Source organism: Lepidothrix coronata, unplaced genomic scaffold (genome assembly GCF_001604755.1).
Source record: "Lepidothrix coronata isolate B3197 unplaced genomic scaffold, Lepidothrix_coronata-1.0 Scaffold0, whole genome shotgun sequence".
Taxonomy (NCBI): Eukaryota; Metazoa; Chordata; class Aves; order Passeriformes; family Pipridae; genus Lepidothrix; species Lepidothrix coronata.
The window spans coordinates 17834823-17845114 of NW_016690180.1; the positions used below are offsets into that span (position 1 = coordinate 17834823).

The following is a 10292-nucleotide window of genomic DNA, read 5'->3' on the forward strand; positions in this document are numbered from 1 at the left end:
TTACAGTTCAGGGTTTTCAAGCCTCATAATGACCTTTCTAGTTGACCCTGACCTGTTCTTCATGTTTTCATGATGTGGTGTCATACTGTTTCGATGAAGTGCATTCTCTTAAGGGGTTAATGTTCCCCTGCCATTCAGCTGTTAGTTTCTCTTGAATTTCCCACTAGACGTCACAAAGGATAACAGAGATGTCATAAAAAGGTCACGCAGGTGCTCCCGCAGAATATGTTATCAAGTCCTACCAGTGAAAGAATGTGAGTAAGTCTATTTGAATGAACAATGAGGAGACAATAAAAGAAAAGTCGAATTATAGACAGCAGGCAGGTTTGCACTAAAAGAGTAAACAGGATTTACTGTATTCAAAGAGTCTGAAAAATTACACTCATTAACCATGTATCAAGTAAATCGATAATATCATTATGTGTTACAATGAGAATTAGCTTTAACAGCTATTTCATACAACTCAGCAGGGACTCACAGCTAATTCAATTTCTACTGCATTGTATTCACACTAATATTCCTTCAAAATGGTATTATTTTTGGTTTGCCCTTCATTTATCTCCTCACCTTACTCAATACACCTAAGAATATAAAATATACAGCCATTAAGAGGTGTAGCCTTAACATAAGGTTCATTGCTACTGCACTTTGTGTCAAAATACTGAAAACCAAACCTTGGTCTTACATACTCCCACTGATGCCTTCATTAGTCAATCAGCTTTCTATTCTGCAACAGATCAATGACAGCCCCCCATGATTCCTTAAAACAGGTCATCCATGAGGAATGCTGCAGTAAGGATCCTTCTGTCTACCTTTCTCCTTGCCGTTGTTTTGTCAGAGGCTTCCTGGATGGCTATTATTCTCAAGTGCAGCAGCTGCATGCTTAATTGCGAGCCAGCAAATGAAAACAACTTGATGTTCACACCTTTACTGTGCTGCATGGCCTAATTTAATAAACAAGGGCAGGAAGGAGGAAAAGATACAAATGGGTGCTTTGTGAGAAAATATCCAATAAATATGGTTGATGTGAATAGAAAATTCATATACTGCTGACAAAACAGAATAAAATGTAAGTAGTGAGTTGTGGCAAGGCAATATAAGAATGACATTTAAGACTTTCAGTGTGCAAAGACTTGTGCCAGAAGTTTCAGCCTTTATATGAGAGAAATCAGGGCAAATATTCAATAAACCATAACCAAAAAAGTATGTAATAAAATGCCAACAGTCTTCCATAGGGTCATTTCCCTTGATAAAGAGATCATAATAAATTTATTTTATTATCTAATTTTGTTTCTTTTACTCCATGAAGATTTTTTAATAGAAAGTCATAAGCAGACCAAGTTTTTTTGTGCTAAAAAAAAAAAAAAAAAAAACAAACAAATTTCCAGAGAGAAAATGAGGAAACTAGAGAGATTTAGGGAGGAGAATTGTGTATCATTTGTTGCATTGCAACCATTGCTCTTCTAAAATTTTGTCCTATATCTGACCATCTATTTCTCTAGACAGATATACAAGGTACTAAACCCTGAGATATATGAGATTACTAAATCTTACACAATAGTCATTAAAGTTCACATCCACAAGCCATTTCCAGCATCCTAGTGTATGGTGCAAATTAAACATATGTGGCAAACGTGCAGCCCAGATTTCAAACATTGTTTCATAATGTATTTAGCCTATGGTAAGGCTAGCGAACACTTCTGAGTTGCTTCTTTTTCTGAAATTTGAGGTTGCTTTCATTGCTTTTGTGATTTTTATCCAAAATGACTTTTATACCACTCAAATTAAATACTTGAAAAATCTGATATTTCCTATTTGACACCAAGTGAAAGTCTGCCAGTGATCAATTTTAGAAATTGCTCATTAGACTTTATCTATTGAATTTTTTGTTTGTGTCAAATAGCAAATAGATTGAGAAAATTATGCACATATGAGTCCAAGACCAGGATATTAACTGCTGGTGATTATTTGGTCATTACTGTGCATTACAAAATAATCCTTTAGTCATCTTTGATAAAAGCAGTAAACAATTACTTCTCATATGCCATACAGGCATATGTACACAGTGTGTACAGGTTTTATTTGAAACCCAGTTGTCCTCTCAGTTTTTTATGTATACAGTGATTTTGGGGGATCCAGACAAACACCTGGCTTCTAAACTTGCTTGTTGCAGATTTTTTGCACATGATTGTGTGTTTAAAGTTTGGCTGAATAATAATAAAGTAGTTATTAGGTATTATTGGGTAGTTAAAATATAGGAACACATGTGCTGTTTTTAATTGGGGTTTTTTGTTGTGGGTTTGGGTTGTTGGTTTGTGGAGGTTTTTTCCCTGAGGGAATCCCTAACTGGATGGGGAGGCACCTCCACTGCAGGCTTGAACTGGAGATTGTTTTCAATTGAAAACAAAGTTGCAGAAGGTCAGAATGGGTCACTTGTATGATAGTGAGTGTTTCTAAATTGGCTGTTTTCTTGGTGGCTTATTAAGAGCTTGGTTTAATGTTTGCCAGTCTTTTCCATGTAGAATGTTGCTGTAAGGGACATAGTATCAAAATGCATAATAAACTGTCCTACCTACGCAAGGCACAGTACTGCAGTTTTTATTTTGTTTTCAGTTTTCATTGAATAACATTGCTCGTTATCAGAAGACTGAGTAGGTTGCCAAATATGATTTATTTATTGAGAACTGATGACATCTGTACAAGTTACATGTTACTTCAATTGAAATTATTAATAAAATCAAATAAAGATTTTTTAAAATAGACGGAAATTGTAAGAAATTCATTTTGAGAGAAGTCACAAAGCGTGAAGCAAAAGCCTAGAAGCAGATGAACAGAAGGAAAGAAGAAAGAAAATAAGACCAGAATTGTCAATATGTACTGTGAATAAACCCTTCTGCCACCTTGCCCTTTTATATCCAAAGTTGCTGTTTGGGACCACATCCTCCCACATACTGTTATCTGACTGTTATTTGACCAAGACAAAACAACAGAAACCCACAAGATGGTAACATGCAGACTCTGCTTCTGTCTTCATCACTCTCTAGTTTCATGCATTCATTCATTTGCAGCTGCCTTCCCTCGTCTTTGAGGCTACATCAAGGCTTCCTGCTGCTAGGCTGTGGCGAGACGTCTCATCTCAGACATCCTGGAGGCAGAATGAAGGCACCCATGAGTGATTGAAGGTAACAGATAGATGGAGTAAGTGCTTATTAACAATACGTGTGCCTATGAAAAATCTGGTGCCCCAGGCCAACTGTCCATTTGGCCCTACCCCAGCATTTAACAGTTGCTCAAAAATATTTGTATTCCATTAGTTCATTTTTTCCACATATTTAGTGTAAAGGATTGCCATAATGGGTTCCAGCTTTTGAACTGGATTGACCTATCTTGTCAAAATCAGAATCATGTCAGCAGAAGCTGGAGATTTGTGAAAACTACATGTGAAGCCTGCAGTACATGATGTATTTCAATACAACTTATTTTCTCTCCCTGTGTAGGCCACTGTCTGATGAGCACAGGGTATTCTGTGAGGAATTTGTGTGCAGTGAACAGCAACAGAACACAAGGACAGCAAGCTGAGTTATAAACTATTTTATTCTAGTAGAATGTACCTTGTCTTACCTTCACTAGGTACACAAAAAGTGTTTGAATTGTTGACCTATTCCTCTCTCTTATAGCTTGTTTTTGGGGAAAAAAATCAGCCTAAAAATGAACTATGGCATTCTCCTATTTTTTAAGACATTACTTTCTGGAGAATAACTTACAGGAAGCAAAATAGTGGAGGCTGGCTTGCCAGTTAAAAAAAATTAATTACATGAAAAGATATAACTAAGATTCTAAGAATGCTATAGTTTCAGAAAATACAAGCAATGTTTGATTATGTGTGAATTTCCAAACATTTTTTGATAGCTCTGCACAGAATACATGAGTATAATTCTGTCAGACTTTCATTTCTCAAAACACTTTTTTTTCTGTCAGGCTCTGGGAATCGATTTTGTCATGTGTGAACTCAAGAAACTCGTTGTAAAGGCATGTCCTTCCTACAGTATTTGTCTCATCTTACCAGTTCTGGGCACTGGTGAGAAGCACTGGACTTGCAGTCAGCTGCTCAGAGGACTGCTACCTACCAGTTCATGTCTCTACACACAGTTCATGCGTGTTGGTCTCTCTCATTCTCCCTGCAGGAGATTACAAGGTAGACCTTTCAGTTCTGCCATGTTTATTTTTCCTTCTGTGATTATGTCAGAAAAAGCAGGCTGAACAAACGAGGTTGGTGATGTTTGAGATACTTCTTACTTTCTGTAGGTGCTCAGAGGCTCCAACAGCAGTTTGTGCTGCAGGAAACAGCCCTGTTTCCTACACAGTCATGCTTCCTGCTAATGGAGCAGCTGGAAAGCGACTCCTCAACCAGAATATTCCTCCTGAAGCTGTGGGTAATTTTTTTATTTGCTTGCACTCAGTATCAACAGACTGTAAGTCAATATTTACTGGAAAACTGTGCAGGGAGCAGACATTGCTGTTCTTGTGATATTTTATAATGTTCTAATTAGCATAAGGAAGCCAATAAAGCCCACAAGATGAAATTTCTCTTCAGACATGGGTTTCTAATCTATAATAAATTCTGCTTGTGTCCATTTCATGATAGCAGATGTCAATGCAAGGGGAAATACTAACAGACTTCTACTAGAGCTACACTTCTTTCTGAAGTTGTGGTCCCTAACTCCATAGGCAAGAGAACTGAGTGGCTCATGTCCCTTCTTTCCAAGGTGAGTCACTCTAAAGCCATCAGGTTACTTCCACTTGTCATAGCTTTTAGTCCAGGTCTGTGTGAGCTTTCATGATGCCCTTGTAGTCTTATAGGGGGTTTTGTTGTTTGTGAAATCATTCCTCATGTCGCGTTATAGTGTCACCCTGAGGTTGCACAGTATGTCCAGCAGAGCCACTAAAGGGAGTGTTTGGTATCCACAGCAGAAGGCCTGCTGAAATAGCCTCTCAATGCTGAAAGGTTGGAAATAGCCCAGCCAGGTGTAGCTTCATCCTTTTACCCATGCCATCAGCAAGGAGGGGTCTCTGAAGCAAATTATCCCTAGAACTATGCATAAGTTTCATCTCAGAAAGGAATGCAGACATAACTGAAAGATAGAATGTGAGTTATCTGGATCGATCTTACAGCCTAAAGTTGTCCCATGACATCTGTATGTCACCCAAGTGTTGAGCCAAAAAATCATAGAAATGTACAATAAATTAAAAAAAAAAAAAAAAGAAGAAGAAAGTTTATAGCATTGGCAGTATTTTCATGGATAGTGCCAGAGTTCTACATTTTGTCCCCTGTTCTCAACTTTTCATGTGTAATATTATCTGTATGGTAGGTTGTATGATGATACCATCTTATTGTAAAACACTGTGTATAAAAGCAACTGCTTTCACATTCATTAGATACTTTTGACAAATTTTGTTCAATTTGAGCCATCATTTGTTGTCAATATTGTCCTTTTGTCATTCTCACATCTGTTTATAATATGTTTTATAAGAATGTTTTAATGAAACCTCTACAGCAAGGGTATCGCAATCCCAGGTTGGCAAAGATATCACGATCCCAGGTTGGCACTTCCAGGGCCCTGTAAAATTACAAGTAATAGTAAATATAAAAATATTGTGTTGTAAGAGTTCTTTTTTTCAGCAAACTTATTTATTGCATGTGACCAATCTGAAGCTGATTTCTACTACTTTTTTCACAACACTTGCACTCTTGTCTTGCTTATCTTTCCATTTATTCCATTCCTATTTTTCTTATAGGTCTTATAAATGCTAATATCTGATATTAAATAAAACCATATATAACAATTATTTAAACTAAAAATTTGTGTATAGCATTCAACCAATAAATGGTAAAGCAAAAGGTAATGAAATTTAGTATTTCTTTTATTATCATAAAAGAAAAAAAAGAAGCTAGAAACATAACCTGGAATATCTATCAGGTAGAAAAGCTCACCTGGGTCTTATACAGAAATTGACATTTGGAGAAGAAGGGATTGAGAAGGTAATGAACAAAGGGCACCTCACAGAATACTGGGGCCACCTCCATCACCCACCTTCACACATCCCGGAGGACACCAGCCCTGTCAGCCACCTCCTTCCTCATCATGTGTCATGGATGTACCACCTTGTAGACAAGTCTAATCCATGTCACTTACTGTTGGGTCAAAATCTGACTCTTTAATTGCAACTGAGATAAAGTGGGCAGCTGGAACATATAGAAGCAACTTTCATTACATAAATGATCTGGAACAGAAGCAGATGAATGGAATGAAAATTTTTGCACAGAGGTGATGGACACGCTAACACCTCCACTTCAGAGGTAAAATGTGGATAGTTTGGGGGATTTTTTTAGATAAGTGAATTTTTGTGTAAATATGTAGCCCTCCTTACTGTTGCAAATAGTCAGCTACCATGGGAATGCAGCATGCAAGGTTTTGTATTTCAGCCCAGAACTGTATCCACATATCCTGCTATAGCAAGCCTTAGGCACCTAGAAGAAACAGAAAAGAAATTAAAGTAAATAATCCGAAGACTGTATGACATTAATGACATTAATTTCTATTTAAAATAGACTTTGTAGATATTCCTCAGAGAGCTCTCAAGAGTATCTCGCAATATTGTGAGATTTTCTAAGCAATGACAGATTTCTAATGACTGATAGAGAGCGGTATTACTTTCCAAGTGATCAGTGTGGTTTCCTTTCATCTTTGAGTTTCTATGAAAGAAACCCCTAATTTACAGTCTAATATCTTTCTTCTGTTCCCATATGCAGCAGATGGCACATGCAACTACATCCTATTTTCTAATTCCTATGTGACATTTATTATTCATCAGAAAGGAAGTTAAAAAATATTATCTTTTCAGCTTCTGGTTTGGCTAATCAAATAAATTAAAGAAAATATTTCTTGAAAAAAATCATATTTGAAGACATAAAAACTATTAAAAACATAGCATAGGGGCCACCCAGTGGGGCAGCAGTATATTGTTCTATCAAGGAGTAGTTCAATGAAGAAAGCACAACTGTTGAAACCTCTTACAACCATTTTCCACTATGTATTTTTGTGTTCATCTGATGATATTTCTTGATTAAGTACTAGGGGAATTGGAGCAATGCACAAGTACCAGTGATCATATATTCAAACGTACTCAAGTTTTCTTCTATTTGTGATCACAGAATCATTTTATGAGGCTCTAGAGAAGTGCTTATTAATGCCTCTTTCCAAACTGCAGGCAAGGTTTTCACTTATTTTTACAGGTAATTATCTTTGCATGTATCTTTAATTAAAGGAAATTATTGTTGTTCAATAAAGTGAAAATCTGTATTTTTAAGTGGGTATGTCATACTATAGCACATCACTACTATAGTATATCAGACATAAAGAGTGGAAGAATCTTGGACAGCAAGGCAAATCTGCCTGAGAAATAAAAAAAGAATTCCTTGCTGGTAGGTAATATTTCTTTAGGCTGAAGTAGTTCTAGTGTTGGGTCATCAAAGACACTTGAATGTTTTAGAAACACAAATTCTTGGTATTCAAAAGGGCTTTTTCTCCTAGTAAATGGTATAAGATTTTTATTGTTTAAATTATATTGTAAAAGCAACTAGATCTTTCTCAACTCACAGGACATGAGTTCCAAGTTTACTTAACACTGATACCATGTAGAAGTTCCAGCCCTGACCTGGAGTTTGTACACTTTCTAAACTGTCTCCGTTGCTAATGACGCAAAAAAAATTGGAAGTGCAATTCAGCTTTCTGTTTTGGTTTAAAAAAAAAAAGTAGATTTAATCTAGAATTTTGTGTTCATTTAGTTTTCTAAAGTAATAAGATGCTTTGGGCTATGCCTTCCTGCTATATCTTCTCATCCTCTTGAGTGGAAAGAGATCAGTTCCATGGTAATGCATTTTTTAAAATCACAGACAGCTGTTCTTAAATACAAAAGCAAGTCACTGGGTAAAATATCTTACAAAATACCTGGCCCTAGAAAAGACAAAGAGTATTTCTTATTAATTCATACTCTTGTAGTAATTGTAGTAATAATAACTAAAAGGACTTCCATGTGGGATCTGTTTATTTCCATTGTAGAAGTCACATGTATCTTGCTGCGTGCAAATAAGCATCAAAAGGACATCAGTGCATGACTTCTAACAGATTCAACATTCTTGAATTCAAGGCATATATACACCAGTAAATCTTGTAATTATTCGTCACTGTGCACCATCTCTCTGGGCAATCATAGATCCAAATTTCTTAGTTTTTGCTTTGATATTGATAATTAAATTCCACTGGCTATAAAGTAAGGTGTGTTTAGCAGAGGTTACACTAATGTACGATTTTAATATCAATTACCTTTGAAGAAAGTCACCCTGATAATAGCAAAAGAAGATCAGAAGAGAAGCTATAAATTTACCTTACTTCCTAGTTATATAACATCTACTTTTATCTTTTTTTTTCTTTCTAAGCTCTGGAAGGATGCAGTTCCTGATTACTTAATACCTTCAGTGATGCTTCTCAGTGGTCAGCTGAGTGATTCTGATGCAGATGGATCCAGAATCTTCAGGTCTTGGAGCCATACTCTTCGCCAAAAGGCTAATGTCCTTGTTAAACCTTGTAAAAATTTCTGCCAGAATATAATTATCCAAAAATAATCATAGTAAGGGAGAAAATATGAATATGACTTCTTATGACCTTGAAAGTTTTTATATAAATGTGTGGAATTCTGGGACAGCTTCCCAAAAAGAGGTATCTTTGTACAAGAATCTAGAAACATTCGGAGTCACCTTAAGAGTTTTTTTTTAAAAAGTAGCAAACAGAAATCAGGATGATCGCATTGGGCTAAGTGGTTCTGTTGTGATCCAGGTCTTCACTCATGCTGTCTTCTCAGTGAACAAAAAGGCTCACCTATTTTATTTAAGCTTACAAGATTTTGACTCCTTGGTTGATGAAACTTGGATTAATTTTCGTAAGGCTTACAAAAGCTATTTTTCAAAAATTTTATAATACATTTGAAATTGACTGCTATCTTTATCTGTAGAGTGTAGCTTCTTTTTTTTATATATTTTCAAAGTAATGTTAGCCAGTAAGAATGCATAATATCAAACTTTAAGAATAAACCCCTTGCATATAGTCCTTTCAAAATTCATGTGGTAATAACGCCTACTATTAATACTCTTTTTATCAAAGGCAGTACATGTTTTCAATTTGAATAGTTTTCTCTACCTATGTCCCCATCCAGTTCTTAACTAGTTATTAAAATAACTGAAATTTATTTTCTTCAATATTAAAAAAGCTACTGACTGTTGGATTAATAGGATCATACTCTTCAAAGCTCCTGAAAGTAATTTGCCTCTGAGAGATGGAAATAAAACAGTAATTATTAGTCTAAGGATTCTGTAGGTTAATCTAATTAAGAATCCAGACTTGTTATGTCTTGGTTGGAGTCTAGTACCAAAGGAACTAATAGCTCATTTCACTAGAATTTTTTTTTTGCCATCTGCCTAAAGAAAAAAAAAAAAAGATTGCTACAGTACCTACAGCTTGCATCACACTTCCATAATGCATCATATTTTTGCTATTACATCCAGATGGGCTGCTCATTTGCTCCGTAGTTAGTAATATTCTTCAGGCCTAATCATAATGGGGGAAGAAGATTTGTAGTATATCTTGCAATTTTTAAATGTATTGTTTTTGCATATCATGGCCAGTCTTCGCGAGCGAAGATTTGGGAAAGGTCTTTACCCTTCGAGCCTGCGCAGTGGATTTTTTAAGTGAGACACAGCGTGCGCTGAACTGAGCCCACCCTTTAATCCTGAGGTTCATCTGCCGGGGCCGAGCAAGCTTGGACAGTGGCAGCGAGGTCCTCAGGACGTAGGTTTGTTTAGAGTGACCTTCTCTTAGATGGATTGCCACACAGGGCTGACGAGCTCCATCTGCCCGGAGGAGTCCCCTGACTGGGAATTGAACCCAGACCGTGGTATTGTGAGCGCCACATCCTAACCACTAGACCACCAGGGGCCCCCCTGTTTTCGCATATACAGCGACCTTAACCCTCTGCCTCACACTTTCTCCTTTTCCCCAACTTCCCCTGTATCTCTTTCTAACACTGAACCTCAGGTACCACTGTCATTCAAGACAGAAGTCTTGATAGGTATTAATGGAATAGCACAATCTTTTGTGTCTTTATTTCCAAAATATTAAATTTTTTTGTTTTATTGATACGTATGCATATAATGTTCTTACTAAATTTGATTGCCATAT

General features: G+C 36.4%; 1 non-coding gene across 1 annotated transcript; it reads right to left on the reverse strand.

Moving 5' to 3' along the window:
• Window positions 1–9977: 9977 nt before the first annotated feature.
• On the reverse strand, window positions 9978–10049 carry TRNAV-CAC. Its single transcript has one exon. It is a non-coding gene; the product is annotated as a tRNA-Val (tRNA).
• Window positions 10050–10292: the final 243 nt, after the last annotated feature.